Source organism: Protomyctophum parallelum (genome assembly GCF_964188405.1).
Source record: "Protomyctophum parallelum genome assembly, chromosome: 10".
In the NCBI taxonomy this organism is placed as follows: domain Eukaryota; kingdom Metazoa; phylum Chordata; class Actinopteri; order Myctophiformes; family Myctophidae; genus Protomyctophum; species Protomyctophum parallelum.
The window spans coordinates 48,672,286-48,693,802 of NC_139704.1; the positions used below are offsets into that span (position 1 = coordinate 48,672,286).

Below are 21,517 nucleotides of genomic sequence, written 5' to 3' on the forward strand. Positions count from 1 at the left end.
TAGGTCAGTAGGTCAGTCAGTAGGTCAGTATAGGTCAGTAGGTCAGTATAGGTCAGTAGGTCAGTCAGTATGTCAGTCAGTAGGTCAGTATAGGTCAGTAGGTCAGTCAGTAGGTCAGTATAGGTCAGTAGGTCAGTATAGGTCAGTAGGTCAGTCAGTAGGTCAGTATAGGTCAGTAGGTCAGTATAGGTCAGTAGGTCAGTCAGTAGGTTAGTATAGGTCAGTAGGTCAGTCAGTAGATCAGTATAGGTCAGTATAGGTCAGTAGGTCAGTATAGGTCAGTATAGGTCAGTAGGTCAGTCAGTAGGTTAGTATAGGTCAGTAGGTCAGTCAGTAGGTCAGTATAGGTCAGTATAGGTCAGTAGGTCAGTATAGGTCAGTATAGGTCAGTAGGTCAGTCAGTAGGTCAGTATAGGTCAGTATAGGTCAGTAGGTCAGTCAGTAGGTGTTCCACAGTCAGTATGTCAGTCAGTAGGTCAGTATAGGTCAGTATAGGTCAGTCAGTAGGTCAGTATAGGTCAGTAGGTCAGTATAGGTCAGTATAGGTCAGTAGGTCAGTCAGTAGGTCAGTCAGTAGGTCAGTCAGTAGGTCAGTATAGGTCAGTATAGGTCAGTCAGTAGGTCAGTATAGGTCAGTATAGGTCAGTATAGGTCAGTCAGTAGGTCAGTATAGGTCAGTAGGTCAGTCAGTAGGTGTTCCACAGTCAGTATGTCAGTCAGTAGGTCAGTATAGGTCAGTATAGGTCAGTCAGTAGGTCAGTATAGGTCAGTAGGTCAGTGTAGGTCAGTAGGTCAGTCAGTAGGTCAGTCAGTAGGTCAGTCAGTAGGTCAGTCAGTAGGTCAGTCAGTAGGTCAGTATAGGTCAGTAGGTCAGTCAGTAGGTCAGTCAGTAGGTCAGTATAGGTCAGTAGGTCAGTCAGTAGGTCAGTCAGTAGGTCAGTCAGTAGGTCAGTCAGTAGGTCAGTCAGTAGGTCAGTATAGGTCAGTAGGTCAGTCAGTAGGTCAGTATAGGTCAGTAGGTCAGTCAGTAGGTCAGTCAGTAGGTCAGTATAGGTCAGTAGGTCAGTCAGTAGGTCAGTCAGTAGGTCAGTATAGGTCAGTAGGTCAGTCAGTAGGTCAGTCAGTAGGTCAGTCAGTAGGTCAGTATAGGTCAGTAGGTCAGTCAGTAGGTCAGTATAGGTCAGTAGGTCAGTCAGTAGGTCAGTCAGTAGGTCAGTATAGGTCAGTAGGTCAGTCAGTAGGTCAGTCAGTAGGTCAGTATAGGTCAGTAGGTCAGTCAGTAGGTGTTCCCGCATAACGTCCGGGTACGATGATGATGTCACGCGCATACCCCTCAATTATGGATGCTTTGGAGAGAACACAGTGTTTGGCAGAGCGAGTAGAGCGAGTGGAGAGAACACAGTGTTTGGCAGAGCGAGTATAGAGAGAGAACACAGTGTTTGGCAGAGCGAGTAGAGAGAGAGAACACAGTGTTTGGCAGAGCGAGTAGAGAGAGAGAACACAGTGTTTGGCAGAGCGAGTATAGAGAGAGAACACAGTGTTTGGCAGAGCGAGTATAGAGAGAGAACACAGTGTTTGGCAGAGCGAGTAGAGAGAGAGAACACAGTGTTTGGCAGAGCGAGTAGAGAGAGAGAACACAGTGTTTGGCAGAGCGAGTAGAGAGAGAGAACACAGTGTTTGGCAGAGCGAGTATAGAGAGAGAACACAGTGTTTGGCAGAGCGAGTAGAGAGAGAGAACACAGTGTTTGGCAGAGCGAGTATAGAGAGAGAACACAGTGTTTGGCAGAGCGAGTATAGAGAGAGAACACAGTGTTTGGCAGAGCGAGTAGAGAGAGAGAACACAGTGTTTGGCAGAGCGAGCAGAGAGAGAGAACACAGTGTTTGGCAGAGCGAGTAGAGAGAGAGAACACAGTGTTTGGCAGAGCGAGTAGAGAGAGAGAACACAGTGTTTGGCAGAGCGAGTATAGAGAGAGAACACAGTGTTTGGCAGAGCGAGTAGAGAGAGAGAACACAGTGTTTGGCAGAGCGAGTATAGAGAGAGAACACAGTGTTTGGCAGAGCGAGTATAGAGAGAGAACACAGTGTTTGGCAGAGCGAGTATAGAGGAGAGAACACAGTGTTTGGCAGAGCGAGTATAGAGAGAGAGAACACAGTGTTTGGCAGAGCGAGTATAGAGAGAGAGAACACAGTGTTTGGCAGAGCGAGTATAGAGAGAGAGAACACAGTGTTTGGCAGAGCGAGTATAGAGAGAGAGAACACAGTGTTTTGGCAGAGCGAGTATAGAGAGAGAACACAGTGTTTGGCAGAGCGAGTATAGAGAGAGAACACAGTGTTTGGCAGAGCGAGTAGAGAGAGAGAACACAGTGTTTGGCAGAGCGAGTATAGAGAGAGAACACAGTGTTTGGCAGAGCGAGTATAGAGAGAGAACACAGTGTTTGGCAGAGCGAGTAGAGAGAGAGAACACAGTGTTTGGCAGAGCGAGTAGAGAGAGAGAACACAGTGTTTGGCAGAGCGAGTATAGAGAGAGAACACAGTGTTTGGCAGAGCGAGTATAGAGAGAGAACACAGTGTTTGGCAGAGCGAGTAGAGAGAGAGAACACAGTGTTTGGCAGAGCGAGCAGAGAGAGAGAACACAGTGTTTGGCAGAGCGAGTAGAGAGAGAGAACACAGTGTTTGGCAGAGCGAGTATAGAGAGAGAACACAGTGTTTGGCAGAGCGAGTGGAGAGAACACAGTGTTTGGCAGAGCGAGTATAGAGAGAACACAGTGTTTGGCAGAGCGAGTAGAGAGAGAGAACACAGTGTTTGGCAGAGCGAGTAGAGCGAGTGGAGAGAACACAGTGTTTGGCAGAGCGAGTAGAGCGAGTGGAGAGAACACAGTGTTTGGCAGAGCGAGTAGAGCGAGTGGAGAGAACACAGTGTTTGGCAGAGCGAGTAGAGCGAGTATAGAGAACACAGTGTTTGGCAGAGCGAGTAGAGAGAGAGAACACAGTGTTTGGCAGAGCGAGTATAGAGAGAGAACACAGTGTTTGGCAGAGCGAGTAGAGAGAGAGAACACAGTGTTTGGCAGAGCGAGTAGAGAGAGAACACAGTGTTTGGCAGAGCGAGTATAGAGAGAGAACACAGTGTTTGGCAGAGCGAGTATAGAGAGAGAACACAGTGTTTGGCAGAGCGAGTAGAGAGAGAGAACACAGTGTTTGGCAGAGCGAGTAGAGAGAGAGAACACAGTGTTTGGCAGAGCGAGTATAGAGAGAGAACACAGTGTTTGGCAGAGCGAGTATAGAGAGAGAACACAGTGTTTGGCAGAGCGAGTAGAGAGAGAGAACACAGTGTTTGGCAGAGCGAGCAGAGAGAGAGAACACAGTGTTTGGCAGAGCGAGTAGAGAGAGAGAACACAGTGTTTGGCAGAGCGAGTATAGAGAGAGAACACAGTGTTTGGCAGAGCGAGTGGAGAGAACACAGTGTTTGGCAGAGCGAGTAGAGAGAGAACACAGTGTTTGGCAGAGCGAGTAGAGAGAGAGAACACAGTGTTTGGCAGAGCGAGTATAGAGAGAGAACACAGTGTTTGGCTGAGCGAGTATAGAGAGAGAACACAGTGTTTGGCAGAGCGAGTAGAGAGAGAGAACACAGTGTTTGGCAGAGCGAGTATAGAGAGAGAACACAGTGTTTGGCAGAGCGAGTATAGAGAGAGAGAACACAGTGTTTGGCAGAGCGAGTAGAGAGAGAGAGAACACAGTGTTTGGCAGAGCGAGTATAGAGAGAGAACACAGTGTTTGGCAGAGCGAGTATAGAGAGAGAGAACACAGTGTTTGGCAGAGCGAGTATAGAGAGAGAACACAGTGTTTGGCAGAGCGAGTAGAGAGAGAGAACACAGTGTTTGGCAGAGCGAGTAGAGAGAGAGAACACAGTGTTTGGCAGAGCGAGTAGAGAGAGAGAACACAGTGTTTGGCAGAGCGAGTAGAGAGAGAGAACACAGTGTTTGGCAGAGCGAGTAGAGAGAGAGAACACAGTGTTTGGCAGAGCGAGTATAGAGAGAGAACACAGTGTTTGGCAGAGCGAGTAGAGCGAGAGAACACAGTGTTTGGCAGAGCGAGTAGAGCGAGTGAGAGAACACAGTGTTTGGCAGAGCGAGTAGAGAGAGAGAACACAGTGTTTGGCAGAGCGAGTAGAGAGAGAGAACACAGTGTTTGGCAGAGCGAGTAGAGAGAGAGAACACAGTGTTTGGCAGAGCGAGTAGAGAGAGAGAACACAGTGTTTGGCAGAGCGAGTATAGAGAGAGAACACAGTGTTTGGCAGAGCGAGTATAGAGAGAGAACACAGTGTTTGGCAGAGCGAGTATAGAGAGAGAACACAGTGTTTGGCAGAGCGAGTAGAGAGAGAGAACACAGTGTTTGGCAGAGCGAGTATAGAGAGAGAACACAGTGTTTGGCAGAGCGAGTATAGAGAGAGAACACAGTGTTTGGCAGAGCGAGTATAGAGAGAGAACACAGTGTTTGGCAGAGCGAGTATAGAGAGAGAACACAGTGTTTGGCAGAGCGAGTATAGAGAGAGAACACAGTGTTTGGCAGAGCGAGTATAGAGAGAGAACACAGTGTTTGGCAGAGCGAGTATAGAGAGAGAACACAGTGTTTGGCAGAGCGAGTATAGAGAGAGAACACAGTGTTTGGCAGAGCGAGTAGAGAGAGAACACAGTGTTTGGCAGAGCGAGTAGAGAGAGAGAACACAGTGTTTGGCAGAGCGAGTAGAGAGAGAGAACACAGTGTTTGGCAGAGCGAGTATAGAGAGAGAACACAGTGTTTGGCAGAGCGAGTATAGAGAGAGAACACAGTGTTTGGCAGAGCGAGTAGAGAGAGAGAACACAGTGTTTGGCAGAGCGAGTATAGAGAGAGAACACAGTGTTTGGCAGAGCGAGTATAGAGAGAGAACACAGTGTTTGGCAGAGCGAGTATAGAGAGAGAACACAGTGTTTGGCAGAGCGAGTAGAGAGAGAGAACACAGTGTTTGGCAGAGCGAGTATAGAGAGAGAACACAGTGTTTGGCAGAGCGAGTAGAGAGAGAGAACACAGTGTTTGGCAGAGCGAGTATAGAGAGAGAACACAGTGTTTGGCAGAGCGAGTATAGAGAGAGAACACAGTGTTTGGCAGAGCGAGTAGAGAGAGAGAGAACACAGTGTTTGGCAGAGCGAGTAGAGAGAGAGAACACAGTGTTTGGCAGAGCGAGTATAGAGAGAGAACACAGTGTTTGGCAGAGCGAGTATAGAGAGAGAACACAGTGTTTGGCAGAGCGAGTATAGAGAGAGAACACAGTGTTTGCAGAGCGAGTATAGAGAGAGAACACAGTGTTTGGCAGAGCGAGTAGAGAGAGAGAACACAGTGTTTGGCAGAGCGAGTAGAGAGAGAGAACACAGTGTTTGGCAGAGCGAGTAGAGAGAGAGAACACAGTGTTTGGCAGAGCGAGTATAGAGAGAGAACACAGTGTTTGGCAGAGCGAGTATAGAGAGAGAACACAGTGTTTGGCAGAGCGAGTATAGAGAGAGAACACAGTGTTTGGCAGAGCGAGTATAGAGAGAGAACACAGTGTTTGGCAGAGCGAGTATAGAGAGAGAACACAGTGTTTGGCAGAGCGAGTAGAGAGAGAGAACACAGTGTTTGGCAGAGCGAGTATAGAGAGAGAACACAGTGTTTGGCAGAGCGAGTATAGTCTTTACCTACTATTAACTTTATCTCACCTCAAAGATCTCACTGTCTTGAGTTCCTGCCAGAATCCTGTCAGCGTTCCAACACACACTGCGAATGGAGAGACCTGAGGAGAGGAGAGGAGAGGAGAGGAGAGGAGAGGAGAGGAGAGGAGAGGAGAGGAGAGGAGAGGAGAGGAGAGGAGAGGAGAGGAGAGGAGAGGAGAGGAGAGGAGAGGAGAGGAGAGGAGAGGAGAGGAGAGGAGGAGGAGAAGGAGAAAATGTCCAAAGATTTTCTTTTCTTAATGCGTATAAAAAGTATAAAATAGCCTAGGCCATTCATTTATGAATGAACCCACCTCTTCAGACTCCATCATGGCCCGTAGCACTTGCCCTAGCCTCGACGACCTTACAGGCGTATGCAAAGGAACTTATATAACTTAGACCTGCATTTTATGTAGACATATCACGCTATAGTGAATACGCATATTTTTATTATATAGATAATCCACTGTTAGACGGATGTTAGGTTCTCATATCTTATGTATGATTCTTGAAGACTACTTTTTATGCATGCATTACCATGTGTTGCTCTTGTTTTTCTCTAAGTCGCTCTGGGATTAAGAGTCTGATAAATGATTACATTTTAATTGTAATATAACCATGTCGGCTTAGAGGTACCTTTGTAACCATGGCTCTATTAGAGGTTCCTTTGTAACCACGGCTCTATTAGAGGTACCTTTGTAACCACGGCTCTATTAGAGGTACCTTTGTAACCATGGCTCTATTAGAGGTACCTTTGTAACCATGGCTCTATTAGAGGTACCTTTGTAACCATGCTCTATTAGAGGTACCTTTGTAACCATGGCTCTATTAGAGGTACCTTTGTAACCATGGCTCTATTAGAGGTACATTTGTAACCATGGCTCTATTAGAGGTACCTTTGTAACCATGGCTCTATTAGAGGTACCTTTGTAACCATGGCTCTATTAGAGGTACCTTTGTAACCATGGCTCTATTAGAGGTACATTGTAACCATGGCTCTATTAGAGGTACCTTTGTAACCACGGCTCTATTAGAGGTACCTTTGTAACCATGGCTCTATTAGAGGTACCTTTGTAACCATGGCTCTATTAGAGGTACCTTTGTAACTGTGGCTCTAGTTGAGGTACCTTTGTAACCATGGCTCTATTAGAGGTACCTTTGTAACCATGACTCTATTAGAGGTACCTTTGTAACCATGGCTCTATTAGAGGTACCTTTGTAACCATGGCTCTATTAGAGGTGCCTTTGTAACCATGGCTCTATTAGAGGTACCTTTGTAACCATGGCTCTATTAGAGGTACATTTGTAACCATGGCTCTATTAGAGGTACATTTGTAACCGTGGCTCTATTAGAGGTACCTTTGTAACCATGGCTCTATTAGAGGTACATTTGTAACCATGGCTCTATTAGAGGTACATTTGTAACCGTGGCTCTATTAGAGGTACCTTTGTAACCATGGCTCTATTAGAGGTACCTTTGTAACCATGGCTCTATTAGAGGTACCTTTGTAACCATGGCTCTATTAGAGGTACCTTTGTAACCATGGCTCTATTAGAGGTACCTTTGTAACCATGGCTCTATTAGAGGTACATTTGTAACTGTGGCTCTATTTGAGGTACCTTTGTAACCATGGCTCTATTAGAGGTACCTTTGTAACCATGGCTCTATTAGAGGTACCTTTGTAACTGTGCTGGCTCTAGTTGAGGTACCTTTGTAACCATGGCTCTATTAGAGGTACCTTTGTAACCATGGCTCTATTAGAGGTACCTTTGTAACCATGGCTCTATTAGAGGTACCTTTGTAACTGTGGCTCTATTAGAGGTACCTTTGTAACCATGGCTCTATTAGAGGTACCTTTGTAACCATGGCTCTATTAGAGGTACCTTTGTAACCATGGCTCTATTAGAGGTACCTTTGTAACTGTGGCTCTATTAGAGGTACCTTTGTAACCATGGCTCTATTAGAGGTACCTTTGTAACCATGGCTCTATTAGAGGTACCTTTGTAACTGTGCTGGCTCTAGTTGAGGTACCTTTGTAACCGTGGCGCTATAGGTACCTTTGTAGCCGTGCTGGCTCTCCGTCAGGTCTATCTTGGTGATGGGTTTGAAGTCCAGGTCCCACAGCCGGACACATCCGTCTCGGCCTCCCGTTGCGAAGCCCTCCTCACACGAGTGCATGGTGAAGATACCTGCCTAGAGAGAGAGAGAGAGAGAGAGAGAGAGAGAGCTGTATTTTTTGCGGCTTACGCCTTTTATTGGTTTTATTGAAGGGACAGACAGTAGGCTGACAGGAAACGGGAGAGAGATGGGGGGGAAGACATGCAGTAAAGGCCGTGTCGGGCTCGGGAGTCGAACCCGCGGCACACTGCGACTGGATTACCGGTCGGGGTGCCCAGACGGTTACGCCACCGCCTGGGCCAGAGAGAGCTGTCTTGCGCTCTGCTGTGAAGCTGTGTTTGGCAGCAAAGTAACATGTCAATACAACGTGTCTGTGCGCGCTGCACAAATCATCATCGATACACAGAACAGAAAGCAGGACATATTATAGGTATTAAACATTCAGCCTGGGACTCACGTAAATGCCCTTAGAGTATATGTGACCAGATTTGACTGAGAGACTGCCATCGCGCACATTCCAGCTTTTCACCAGAGGACATTTCTTTTTTCAAAATGAGTTAATAGCACAGGGAGACTCTTCACATACTAGAGCATGTCTGAAATAAGTGTCAAAGCTGAAATTTACATGTAAATATGAAAATAATGCTTAAACATGTAGCTAGGTGTAATGTTAGAGTCCACAGAAGACATGTAAATATGAAATAAATGCTTAAACATGTAGCTATAGGTGTAATGTTAGAGACACAGATGTAGCTATAGGTGTAATGTTAGAGACCACAGACGTGAACCTTTCAAGCCTGTTTTCTCAACTCGCTGTTTCTCTGCAAGACATTACTCTATAAGCCATATCTCTAAAACTGGTGGGTCAAACTGAAAACCAATGAAAACCAACTGAAACCAATATGTCAATATGAAGCTATGATTCCCTGCTTTGATATGAAATGAAAAAACAAAAATTCAAAAAAATACAATGGCAGTCTCCCAGTCAAATTTGGTCACATATATGAATAGAGACGGCACCGGATTCCTCCTCCCATCCACTTGCATTAAGTTGCTCGAAAGCGCATGAGGCGATTTCACTCCTAGGAACAAGTGCATTCTGGGATGGATTGCCCCAATAACATGAATGCGCTGGTCGTTGACTATCATTGTGCCGTTTGTGCCCTGGGACTCACGTCGGTCCCCCCCCCCTCCCCGCCCCCCGGGACTCACGTCGTGCCCCCCCTCCCCCCCGCCCCCCGGGACTCACGTCGGACCCCCCCCCCCCCCCCTCCCTGGGACTCACGTCGTGCCCCCCCTCCCCCCCGCCCCCCGGGACTCACGTCGTGCCCCCCCCCCCCGGGACTCACGTCGGACCCCCCCCCCCCCCCCTCCCTGGGACTCACGTCGTGCCCCCCCTCCCCCCCGCCCCCCGGGACTCACGTCGTGCCCCCCCTCCCCCCCGCCCCCCGGGACTCACGTCGTGCCCCCCCTCCCCCCCGCCCCCCGGGACTCACGTCGTGCCCCCCCCCCCGGGACTCACGTCGGACCCCCCCCCCCCCCCCTCCCTGGGACTCACGTCGTGCCCCCCCTCCCCCCCGCCCCCCGGGACTCACGTCGTGCCCCCCCTCCCCCCCGCCCCCCGGGACTCACGTCGTGCCCCCCCCCCCCGGGACTCACGTCGCCCCCCCCCCCCCCCCCCCCCCCCTCCCTGGGACTCACGTCGTGCCCCCCCTCCCCCCCGCCCCCCGGGACTCACGTCGTGCCCCCCCTCCCCCCCGCCCCCCGGGACTCACGTCGGTCCCCCCCCCCCCCTCCCCCCCTGGGACTCACGTCGGTCCCCCCCCCCCTCCCCCCCTGGGCCTCACGTGGTGCGCAGCCTGCACGGTGCGCGTCAGCCTGAGTCCTCGCCACACGCACACGTCTCCGTTGAGCGCCCCGGAGTACGTGATGATGTCATCTTTGAGGGAAGCCTGCACGCAGAGGATGGTCTGCAGGTCGCCCGTCCTCCCGAACACGCCTCGCTTCGCCGTCAACGCGTTGCCGTAGAGGGACCAGAACTACAGACACGCACACGCACACACGCACACGCACACGCACACACACACACACACACACACACAGAGCGAGAGAGAGAGAGAGGAAGCTTGTTCGTTTTTTGAGTGGTGCAACCACTCCTACAACCAGCAATGTCCGTGTACCTGTGTGTGTACCTGTAGTCATGAGCACGAGTGGTGTGCGCATGCGTGGAATTGGAACGATACAGAGAAGAAACTGGAACGGTACAGAGAAGAAACTGGAACGATACAGAGAAGAAACTGGAACGATACAAATTGGAACGATACAGAGAACCAATAGACGGGAGTTGCACCACTCAGTTCACACGGGTGTGATTTTTATTGATAACGAGCACCGTATCGATCAGGCTTATCGAGCCGGGTTCTTATCGAGCCCGCTATCGAGCATTTTATATTATTTTGTGGAAAGACAAGACGGGAGACGATACATTCTGAACAGAACCAGTATCTTTTACTATCGGCCTTCAGATACATTACTTTACTAACAGGTGGAAGGAAATTGACCTTTTTGAAAATACTATTAAAGAAACTGTTAAAGGGTAAGACCACTTTTTTTGAGGTTTGGGTTGTGTAGTTACTTTGCCATGATGCAACTCCAAATGTGGACAAGAAAAAATATATACTGCTCCAGTGATTAGAAATTGATAATTCAAAATATGCTCCTCATTGACTTACATTGTAGCTAAAACAGCTCTCAAAGTCACTCTTTTAGTATGTAAACAAACACAAAAAAGTTGATTCAGACAATATAGAGCATCACCAAAACTCATGTGGTTTTATTTTTTCATAAAAATGTTATCTTCCTGTTGATTTGTCCATTTTATTGGGAAGAACCCGGACTGGATCCGTGGATCCGGATCCAGATCTTCAAATAGTAAAATCTACAGGAATCTAACATTTTTATGAAAAATAAAACCACATGAGTTTTGGTGATGCTCTATATTGTCTGAATCAACATTGTTTGTGTTTGTTTACGTACTAAAAGAGTGACTTTGAGAGCTGTTTTAGCTACAATGTAAATCAATGAGGAGCATATTTTGAATTATCAATTTCTAATCACTGGAGCAGTTATTTTTTTATTTCTTGTCCACATTTGGAGTTGCATCATGGCAAAGTAACTACACAACCCAAACCTCAAAAAAGTGGTCTTACCCTTTAAGTGGTTAATATGTGTAGTCACTTTAAAAGCGTGACTGTGTTTACCCGGGCAGCGCTGGTTGGCAGGTATCATTACACTGTTAGGGTGGTCACACTTCATGCAGATCATGGATGATGATGTTAGCCTCAGTGTTGATTTTGTCGACTAACCCATTCTGACCTGAGATCAGATTCATACAAGGTTTCCACTGGACAACACACTGGCCTGATTAACCCATTCTGACCTGAGATCAGATTCTAAAAAATGTCAGTCGAGCTTGTAGGTCTGCTATTTTTCAATAGCTAAAGCATAACATGATGCTAACACCAAAATGGGTTCCCGTTCAGAATGGGCTAATACTATGACGAAAAATGTTCGTCGACTATTTCCTTTTTTCCCCTGACAAAAACTAAATAAAAACTAAGCTACGATGACTAAAACTGCACATACATGTAGACACTTTCGTCAACAAATAAAAAACTAGACTAAAAGGTCTGACAGAGACTAGTGGACAAGAGATCAAGTAGAACTAAAGGACAAGTCATTGTATGCTTGGTTGCATGCTGAAAATAGACGATCAATACACGATAATGATGGAGACATCGCTGTGTGTGTCTATGGCAGAAGGATAGGGCTGAAACGAAGGCCAAATATGGACTCATCATGTCATACATTCATCGTAGGTGACCGACGTCACAGATTGGTCACATGTATGAAGTTTGAGATCCCGCGTGAGGCAACGCGTCCATCAGACACGTCTTATTTGTTTGTCGTTGCTGCTGCTGCTGCTGTCAGTCACGGCCGCCAGTTCCCACCTGATGTTGTGTCCATACTGCTCCAGACCGTACTGGATAACCGCTAGCTTGCACAACGTCTTCAGGCTAGGACTCATATCTAAGACGTACAGGTCATCGGGTTTGTTCTGTGCTCCAAAGAGAACGACACGATCTCCCACCATGCAGCAGCACATGTTGTTCATCCCGCGGGGGCCCGCCCCCTGGGGCTCGACCTTCCTCCAGGAGAAGGTCTCGGGGTTGAACTTCCACAGGTCAAAGCTCCCGCCCCATTTGTAGTCAAATATGTACAGCTCTCCGTTGTAGGCCAAGGCCGAATGACCAAAGAGTCCTACCGGTACGAGCCGCGCTGAAGACGTGTTGAGCCAGACGTCGGTCTCTGTGTCAAACACTCTGATGGTGTTGCAGACCGTCCGACCCCCCCAGCCTCCAAACACAAACATCTTGGTCCCGATGACGGTGGCAGAGTGACGGTATGAAGCAGGAGGCGGAGTGCCTCTGGTGTCGATCAAAGACCACGCCATCGTGGTGGTGTCCATCTTGTACGTGTCATTATAGTAAACATATCTCCATCCTCCGTGGACAAACATGACCTTCCCCAAGGCACAGGCCGAGTGGTTCCTCCTCCCCTCCGGAACGGTTCCAGAAACCGCGGGCTTGACCCACCTGTGGGTGTCCTCATCGAATGCATAAAGGACATTACAGTGCCCTTTCGTGTCCCCCCAGATGTAGACGACATAATCTATCATCACAGCTGTGTGGTAGCGGCGATAGGCTGGAACGTCGAGGTGACATTCTCCTCCAGTAGTCACTGGGGTCAACTTCCTCCAGCGCAAAGCCACTGTGTTGAAGACGTGAACACCGATCCGGTCATTCCTGTCCTTTTCCCTGCACCCTCCGAAGGAGTAGACGTCGTCTCCCACGGCAACAGCAGCTTTAGCTCCTTTAGGCGGTCCTCTGTTCAGATGCAGCGTCCAGCGCAACATTTCTCACAACAGATCATCATAGGGCTTTAAACCCGGATAAGCTCCCAGTGAACGTCGTGTTACAGAATGGAGTGCTGTTGGGTGCTTCTACCACTTATATCGGGCTCAGTGGCACAGACACCACGCAAAGTTTGGCCAGTCCACAAAGCTGATGGGCTGGTCTGGTGGCCAATCAAGGATTGGTCGCAGCCTGTTTGTTGATTCCACTAAATATGGTAAATTGTTTCCCATTGCAAGTTAACTATATATTTACAAATAGTAGCCCTGCCTCAAGAGCCGCACGATTCCTTTTAAAACGGCCGGGAGTCTGACACCATTTTGCGTATTACACGCCTTAATTAACCCTTAGACTACCAGTCCCAATTTTTTGGTTTGGGTAACAAATTGGCATATTTTTAATTCATCGTTTTAACATACAAGAAAGATCTGGTGGATTGAAGAGATGTTTTTCTTTTTTCATTCATTGCAAATGTATTCTCTCGATTCGCCACCAGATGGCGGGAAAGCATCATTATGCTGATTTTGGCTAAAATAGACAGATCTTCCTAAGTCACTTCCGGTTCAACGATCAACAACAACCTGTAGTATTTTGACCCTAGTCAATAGCTTGGCTGGTCCGGATTGCTAAGCTAATGCTATATTTTTCATAACTAAGTCAAATTTACCTCAAATCAACCCCAAAAGATCGCAAAATATCACATTTTTTACAGCGACGCACATAGAGACGGCGCGCGTGCACGATAGCGCACGATCACGCGGATTTCGGCCGTTTTTTGGTAAATTACATCCAACATTAGTGATATTAGCGAAAAAATATTAATTTTTGCTCTTTTGACCCCGCGATAACTGATATTGATTGTCATTCCGTTTTTTCCGTTAACGGGAGGTTTAGATTTTTCGATTAATTCCGTTTTTTCCGTGAATTGTAGGCCAAGGGTTAATAATTATTACGTCCAAATAAGGACAGGCAATGTCGTCAGGCTGACCTTTGACCTTAGACTTTCTTTTTCTTTTCCTGAACCTACTATAGTTGACTCGAAATGTTAATTTCTTTTCCTTTATAGTTTTCATCCCACGGTTTTGCAGTGTCAATGATCTAATGTAATCCTGGGCGCTACACTTCCTCTGCCAACCGGGAAGGGGGGGGGGGGGGGGGGGGGAGACGGGGGGACGCAGCAGACTGGCCCCATGCTTCCTTCTATGCATGAAGTGTCCAAGCTGCTTCTTTTCACCAGACAGGGCAGAGTTTCCCCCGGCCTGACGTATAGCCCATGGAAGGAACACGTTATTCCGACCAGTTCCTTTCTCCATTAGGCGCCCAGGCTGGCCAGGGGGAGGCAGTTTAGAGACTAAGATTACTAGATTTTTACCCTAGGGGACACGGGGAGAACATCAATTTAGCTACGCTACAATGAACAATGTTGCACCTTGAATAACTAAATGAGCTAAGAGAAACCTTACGGTTGTTCCGTCTGTGAAACAATTAGGCCTGTAAATATCTGAAAACCCTTTACTTCTATTGTAAATCTATGATAAGAGAGACCATACGAGTGTGCTGTTTGTGACACAAGCATCCAAATAATCTGAAACCCTTTAACCCATTCTGAACGGGAACCCATTTTGGTGTTAGCGTCATGTTATGCTTTAGCTATTGAAAAATAGCAGATCTACAAGCTCGTAGCGCGCCACCGAGTGGCGCGCTACGAGCTTGTAGGTCTGCTATTTTTGAAAAATCGAAGAACGACTGACATTTTTTAGAATCTGATCTCAGGTCAGAATGGGTTAATCAGACCAATGTGTGTCCAGTGGAAACCTCGTATGAATCTGATCTCAGGTCAGAATTGGTTAAAAGCGCTCAAACTCTTCTTGTGTTGTGTGTGTGTGTGTGTGTGTGTGTGTGCGTACCTTGACATGCTTCACTCCACAGCTCACCAGTCTGTTGTGCTGACTTGGGTTCCAACACACGTCGAAGACCTGGAGGAGACATCATAATGTGTGTGAAAAACATGCACGCCAGTGTTGTTTTCGTCGACTAAAACTAAGACGAAAAATGTTCGTCGACTACCTTTTTCACTGAAGAAAACTAAATGGAAACTAAATTAAAACTATGCTACGGTGACTAAATATACTGACAATTTTGTCAAATAAAAACTAGACTAAAATGTTAGGAAGGGACTAGTGGACAACAGATCTAGTATAAGTCATTTTACACTTTGTTGCATGCTGAAAATAGCCGATCTACAAGCTCACAACGCGTCGCAGCGCGACGCGTTGTGAGCTTGTAGATCGGCTATTTTCAGCAAGTGTAACATAAGTCATTATGACGGCAACAAGGCCCGCAAAAATACATTTTAGTCGACTAAATCGCCTGTAGATTTAGTCGACTAAAATCTTATGACATTTAGTCGACTAAAACTAGACTAAACACTAGAACATTCCAGGTGACTAAAATGTGACTAAGACTAAGCGAAAACTATTCAGGAGACTAATGACTAAAACTAAAATAGAAATGTGCTGCCAAAAACAACACTGATGCGCGCGCACGCACGCACGCACGCACGCACACACACACACACACACACACACACACACACACACACACACACACACACACACACACACACACACACACACACACAGTACGTACTCTCTCTGAGTGTCCAGAAGTGGTAGCCAGCAGCTTCCCTTTCCTCCAGTCCCAAATACACAGGGTGTTGTTAGCATCCAGGCCCACGGAGGCTAACCGCTACACGCACGCACGCACGCACGCACGCACGCACGCACGCACGCACGCAGACAGAGAAACGGACGTGTAAACGTTTACAATTTACAATTTAGGCATTTAGCAGACGCTCTTAATCCAGAGCGACTTACATTAAGCAAGAACAAAAAAGCATGGGAATACATCACATAAAAACATTTATCATGAAACATGCGTAAGCTAAGAACGTAACAGTGGAATATCTATATAATGAAACTATACATATAAACTATACATATATACTATACTATGCTATGCATATGTACTATGGCGTGCTATGACTATACACAATGCAATTATAGTGCTGTCTACATTACATGCTATAAGTCTGTATCAAATGCTATCTAAGTCTACGGAAATGCTATCTAAGGGGTTAGGGTAAGTGCTATGGGTCATGGTGGACTCCACTGCATGCACTCAGCTGTCTGCAATCAGGTGTGTCATCAGGTGTTACTGACGATGGGGGCAGAAATGAGAAATGAGAAATTGTGCGAGAAATGAGAAATTGTGCGAGAAATGAGAAATGAGAAATTGTGCGAGAAATGAGAAATTGTGCGAGAAATGAGAAAATAAATGAGAAATGAGAAATTGTGCGAGAAATAAGAAATTGTGCGAGAAATGAGAAATGAGAAATTGTGCGAGAAATGAGAAATTGTGAGAGAAATGAGAAATGAGAAATTGTGCGAGAAATGAGAAATTGTGCGAGAAATGAGAAAATAAATGAGAAATGAGAAATTGTGCGAGAAATAAGAAATTGTGCGAGAAATGAGAAATTGTGCGAGAAATGAGAAATTGTGCGAGAAATGAGAAAATAAATGAGAAATGAGAAATTGTGCGAGAAATAAGAAATTGTGCGAGAAATTAGAAATTGTGCGAGAAATGAGAAATTGTGCGAGAAATGAGAAAATAAATGAGAAATGAGAAATTTTGCGAGAAATGAGAAATTGTGCGAGAAATGAGAAATGAGAAATTGTGCAAGAAATGAGAAATGAGAAATTGTGCGAGAAATCGGAAAGTGAGAAATCGGAAAGAGAGAAATCGGAAACCGAGAAGCGAGAAATCGGAAAGCGAGAAATCAGAAAGCGAGAAATCGGAAAGTGAGAAATCGGAAAGCGAGAAATCGGAAAGTGAGAAATCGGAAACCGAGAAATCGGAAACCGAGAAATCGGAAAGCGAGAAGCAAGAAATCGGAAAGTGAGAAATTGGAAAGCGAGAAATCGGAAAGCGAGAAATCGGAAAGCAAGAAATCGGAAAGTGAGAAAGTGAGAAATCGGAAAGTGAGAAATCGGAAAGTGAGAAATCGGAGAGCGAGAAATCGGAGAGCGAGAAATCGGAAAGCGAGAAATCGGAGTGAGAAAGTGAGAAATCGGAAAGCGAGAAATCGGAGTGAGAAAGTGAGAAATCGGAAAGTGAGAAATCGGAAAGCGAGAAATCGGAGTGATAAAGTGAGAAATCGGAAAGTGAGAAATCGGAAAGCGAGAAATCGGAAAGCGAGAAATCGGAAAGTGAGAAAGTGAGAAATCGGAAAGTGAGAAATCGGAAACCGAGATATCGGAAAGTGAGAAATCGGAAAGTGAGACATTAATGAAGGCTCTGTTCCATTCTGGTGTGTGTGTGTCTGTGTGTGTGTGTGTGTGTGTGTGTGTGTGCGTGCGTCCTACCTGTCCGTCTGCGCTGAAGGTGAGACAGGCCACCCCGTGTGTGTGTCCGTCACGCAGCAGGGAGACGGTGTGCACGGTGAGCGCGTCCCACACACACACATACGCTTCCTTACCCACCTGACCCGTCGCCACCAATGAGCCTTCTGGATGCAGCGCTAGACTGGCAGACGGACAGGCAGGCAGGCAGGCAGGCAGGCAGACAGACAGGCAGGCAGGCAGGCAGGCAGGCAGGCAGGCAGGCAGGCAGGCAGGCAGGCAGGCAGGCAGGCAGGCAGGCAGGCAGGCAGGCAGGCAGGCAGACAGACAGACAGACAGACAGACAGACAGACAGACAGACAGACAGACAGACAGACAGACAGACAGACAGACAGACAGACAGACAGACAGACAGACAGACAGACAGACAGACAGACAGACAGACAGACAGACAGACAGACAGTTAAATAAATAGTTAATAATAGTTAAAAATGTCGATGCAGCTTCAAGATCAAGAGAATGTCCAACGACTAATGGAACCAAATGGACCCTCCGGCCATATATACGGCTCCGTATAGCGCGCCACTCGGTGGCTTGTAGATCTGCTATTTTTCAAAGTATAACATAATTAATTTAGTTAAAACACCAAAAGCGGTTCCCGTCCAGAATGAGTTAAAACACTGGTTCCAAAAGTGGGGTCCGGGTCTCTGAGTTTAAATTAACATTGAATTTACAATATAAATGGGGTATCACAGTGTTGGAAGGAAGCAGGACGGTCACACAGGAGTACTGGAAACTGGGCTTTATTTAACAGAAAACTGAATCACAGGATTCGATAGGAGTGCCTCACAGGGCCAGCAAACACAGGTACAAAAACACACGCAACGTGTCAAGGAAACAATTAAGACTCAACACAGAATAGCACAGGAGCAACATATAAATACCAACAAGCCGTGATGGCAATATTGTCCGCAGCCGAGTTCACAGGTGTCAGTCTAACAGGCGGGGGGGGGGGGGGGGACACACAGGGGTGGAAGGGCAAACATAAGGACGGCGGTCCAGGCGTGGTACGTCCTAGGACAGGACGTGACATGGGGGGGTCCCGGAGATGGAAATGCCATTTAATGGGAGGTCCGTATAGTCTAATGCATGTCAAACTGGGGAGGGGGGCCCGGGTCCATTATATATATTTCAATATCTATATAATGAAACTATACACATAAACTATACATGTATAATATAGTAGTATATATGTATAGTTTATATGTATAGTCTCATTATATAGATATTCCACTGTTACTTTCTTAGCTTACGCATGTTTCATGATAAATGCTTTTTTATGTGATGTATTCCCATGCTTTTTTGTTCTTGCTTAATGTAAGTCGCTCTGGATTAAGAGCGTCTGCTAAATGCCTAAATTGTAAATTGTAAATTGTCCTTGAAATTAAAACCACTGCTAGAGCCGTCAAAATCTTCTCTCATACGGGGGAACATCTTTTCAAATGGGGGTCCGTGGTAACCTGACTTTGCCAGATGGGGGCGGTATTGCCTTGGGTAACCATGTTCCCCAACACCACAACCATCTGGGACCTCTCAGGGAGTTCAGCTAAAACCGAACCGCTCCCGGTTCGAGCCAATCAGCGTGAGCTATAAGGGCGGGATATGTGTGAAACCGGATGTGAAGCTATATAGACACGTCAATATGATTGGTTGCGTTTGCACGCCCACACGGTGATAGACAGACGGTCCCATCCAATCATCTACCAAGTATCTTGAAAAAAAGGAACAGCCCCGTCATCGAATTTGCTTCCGCGATCCCAGATCCCAATAAGCTGTGAAACAAATGTGTGTAGCAAGCTTCTTGGATCTGGCAGCGTCAGGTTAGGTCCGTGGGGCTAATCAGTGTCAATATGGGGGTCATTTGACGTGAAAAAGTTTGGGAACCACTGCTTTAAAATGACAACGACAGAGCTGTAGCCTTATTATGAAACCTGATGGACAAACTATACCTGTGATTAACTCATGCAGGATGGGAACACCCTTTTGGCGTTTCAAGCATTATGTTATGCTTTAGCTGTTGTCATGAACGGACTCAATCATGACAAATATGGGAGACAGACGACACACAGGAGTAAATGCCGAAAAACATGTATTCAATTGAAAACTAATCAAACAAAGTATACTTTACTGTTAACCCATTCTGAACGGGAACCCATTTTGGTGTCGGCATCATGTTATGCTTTAGCTATTGAAAAATAGCAGATCTACAAGCTCATAGCGCGCCACCGAGTGGCGCGCTACGAGCTTGTAGGTCTGCTATTTTTGAAAAATCAAAGAACGACTGACATTTTTAGAATCTGATCTCAGGTCAGAATGGGTTCATCAGACCAGTGTGTGTCCAGTGGAAACCTCGTATGAATCTGATCTCAGGTCAGAATGGGTTAAAGTGGGGTGTGAGCAAGGGGACAGCTATAGGCACTCCAATGTCGAAGCGCTGGGCCCTAGTGGTAAGAGGAAGGACTGCAGGCGGACCCGTGGATTCGTGACGAGCTGAGCTTTAGCGCTCGGTTGCACTTCGGCATTTGAGCTAATATAAGACGTAATATTCGCTGTTTGATTAGTTAGTGCACTAAGTGTATATTGTATTATTATTAATATGGCATATTTGGACACACACACACACACACACACACACACACACACACACACACACACACACACACACACACACACACACACACACACACACACACACACACACACACACACACACACACACACAGTAGCCAGAACCTCTTGCCAGAGGGTTGTCTGAGGACTCCAGAGAGGCATCTTCTTGCCAGGACGAACTCACTAACCCGCACACAAACACGTACACACACGTACGCAGAGAGACAAAGACAAATTCATAAACTTGATGGTGTCAGTTGTAGAAAGAAGAGAGAGAGACAGACAGACAGAGAGACAGACAGAGAGACAGACAGACAGACAGACAGACAGACAGACAGACAGACAGACAGACAGACAGACAGACAGACAGACAGACAGACAGACAGACAGACAGACAGAGAGACAGAGACAGAGACAGAGACAGAGACAGAGACAGACAGACAGACAGACAGACAGACAGACAGACAGACAGAGAGATGGAGACAGAGACAGAGACAGAGACAGAGACAGAGACAGAGACAGAGACAGAGAGAGAGAGACAGACAGACAGAGAGAGAGAGAGAGAGAGAGAGAGAGAGAAACTCTGGTCATTGTGACATTGAGTTAAAATGTCCTCAAAGGAAGCCAAGCATTTTACAAGTGACGTGACGTGACGTGGCGTGCGTGCGTGCGTGCGTGTGCGCGTCTCAGAGAATACGGGATCAGCAGAAGGCTAACAACCTACCTGATGATGTCATCGGTGTGCGCCAGGTAGAACCTCTGCGTGTGATCGCGGGTGTTGTAGACCACGCCCACAGCCGCTACGAAGTACACCACCTCCTTGGCGGCGCTGTAGAACAGGTTGTTGCGACACTGGCGTCCGCGGTAGCCGTACGCCCAGTCCAGACGCAGCGCGCCGCGCGGAGCGCTGCGCTCCGACATCGCTCCCTCGCCACACCCGCTGCACAAAGATGCAAAGATGCAAAGATTCCAACTTGAAAGATGCAAGATGCAAAGATTCAAACTTGAAAGATGCAAAGATTCAAACTCGAAAGATGCCAGATGCAAAGAGGCAAAGATGCAAAGATTCAAACTTGAAAGATGCAAGATGCAAAGATTCAAACTCGAAAGATGCCCCAGCCGGAGCGCCTGATGGAGGGGAAAGGAACTGGTTGGATTAACGTGTTCCTTCCACGCGCTACGTCCAACCAGGGAAACTCCCCCCTGTCAGGTGTAAAAGGAGCAACTTGGACACTCAAGCATGAAGGAAGCATGAGTTAAGTCCGTTGCTCTCCCCAGGTTGGCGGAGGGTGTGTAGAGCCCAGGATCACATTAGATATTTGACACAGGGGTGAAAAATGGGTTACAAAATCGTGGGATAAAAAAAAAAAAAAAGAAAGATGCAAAGATTCAAAGATGCAAACCTTGGGAATTGTGAGTGTGGTTGCTGTTTAACCCATTTTGGGGCGGGAACCCCTTTTGGTGTTTTAAGCATTATGTTAAACTTTTAGATATTGAAAAAACAGCAGAATTGAGCACCACTGATACGGAAACATGAAAACTGAAAAACATTTACTTACAAAGTAAGTAAAGAAGACATTTTTTAAATGTCGACGTCAGGCCTAAATAGCTTAAAGGAGAATTCCATGCTAGAATGCT

At 46.8% G+C, this 21,517-nt stretch overlaps 1 pseudogene across 1 annotated transcript in view; it reads right to left on the minus strand.

Moving 5' to 3' along the window:
* LOC310865886 (echinoderm microtubule-associated protein-like 6) overlaps window positions 1-20,800 on the minus strand; it is a 41,667-nt pseudogene extending 20,867 nt beyond the window's left edge. The window contains exons 1-7 of the transcript in view: window positions 20,604-20,800; window positions 17,234-17,393; window positions 15,459-15,557; window positions 14,717-14,785; window positions 9,684-9,875; window positions 7,776-7,911; window positions 5,727-5,800 (exon numbers count right to left, since the gene is read on the minus strand). The product of the transcript in view is annotated as an echinoderm microtubule-associated protein-like 6 (transcript). The remainder of the gene's footprint in view (window positions 1-5,726; window positions 5,801-7,775; window positions 7,912-9,683; window positions 9,876-14,716; window positions 14,786-15,458; window positions 15,558-17,233; window positions 17,394-20,603) is intronic.
* Window positions 20,801-21,517: the final 717 nt, after the last annotated feature.